Here is a 1,347-nt window from a genome sequence, read left to right on the forward strand (position 1 = left end):
TTTGTTTTTTCCATGTATCTTTCTTCTATGCTATAACCGTAATTTAAGTGTACTTTGAATGCAAGATATAATCATGAGTCCCCAGCCCCAAAATAAAAATTTGGTGAGTAAAATGGTACAGAAGGAAGAATCCACCTTCCAAAGAATGACACCTGTGCCTCTTCTCAATTGACCATCACACACTCTTCCTTGTTGACTGCAGTAAACCTTTGTGATGTTACATGTCAATTACCCTGTATTTCGCTCTATATTTTATCTACATAGTGAATTTATTTTCTTCCAGTTTGCTTTTTAAAAAATTACTTACCTAAACTCATTTTCATTGTTTAATTGTACTCTATCTAGAAAACTGTGTAAATATCTTATGTTGGATGGAATATATTATGATTCTTCCTGTTAAAATACATAAAAACATTTTTTGTTAATTTTAATTTTTACCCTCTGCATATTATTGTAGGAGATTCTTCTTATTTGTTTTGTTTTTAGGCAGGGTCTCGCTCTGTTGCCCAGGCTGGAGTTCAATGGCTTGATCATAGCCTGCCTCAGCCTCCCAAGATGCTGGGATTACAGGAGTGAGCCACCACACGTGGTCAAAATATTCTTATTTAATGGTTTTTCACTTGCTGGCAGAATTTTCAGAAATAAATTAAGGTTGATTATGAAGGGATAAGTGTATTGCCTTCCTATTCAGTAGTTCTACTTCCTGGATTAAGTCACCCCTTGATAACTTAACAGTTGTTTCAACTGTTAACAAAAGGGGGGGTTTGTGAAATACCTCATGGGGTTGTTGTGAGAGAGACCTCATCCAGGAAGAGTGTTGGTGATGTTTGATAAATAATAATTCCCCAACCAATACTTCTCCTCCCAATGAGTGGTCTTTGGGTATGCTTAGCCAGCAACACAATTATATAAGCTAATTTCTCATAATAATCCCCTTAAAATAGGTATCTACTGGTTTGCATCTTTGCTGAACTCTGATACATACAGTATAGTTGTAATTTGAAGATTACCTTGAAAAATGGTTGCATCATTGGGTACATACATTCTGGAGGATGAAGAAGTTGACTTTTAGGGTGTGGGAAATGAGTATTAGTCTACTTTTGTTTATTTTTATCTCACAGAGAGAATAAAGTAAGAAAGTAAGCTTGGTCAATATTTATAACAGATTAAATCTCAGACCTTCACTCAGTCCCTATTGCTGGGGATCACTCTTCCCCCCACAAGCATTTAGACCCCCCAATTCAACAAATGAGTTAAAATAACTAATTTAACTGGAAATATACCCTTAGTAAAGAGAAAATAATTAAGCATCTAATCTAGAGTGATAAAATATTTTATTATTTAGAA

The sequence above is a fragment of the Carlito syrichta genome, unplaced genomic scaffold (genome assembly GCF_000164805.1).
Source record: "Carlito syrichta isolate Samal-C Ts95f unplaced genomic scaffold, Tarsius_syrichta-2.0.1 Scaffold126721, whole genome shotgun sequence".
NCBI classification, from domain to species: domain Eukaryota; kingdom Metazoa; phylum Chordata; class Mammalia; order Primates; family Tarsiidae; genus Carlito; species Carlito syrichta.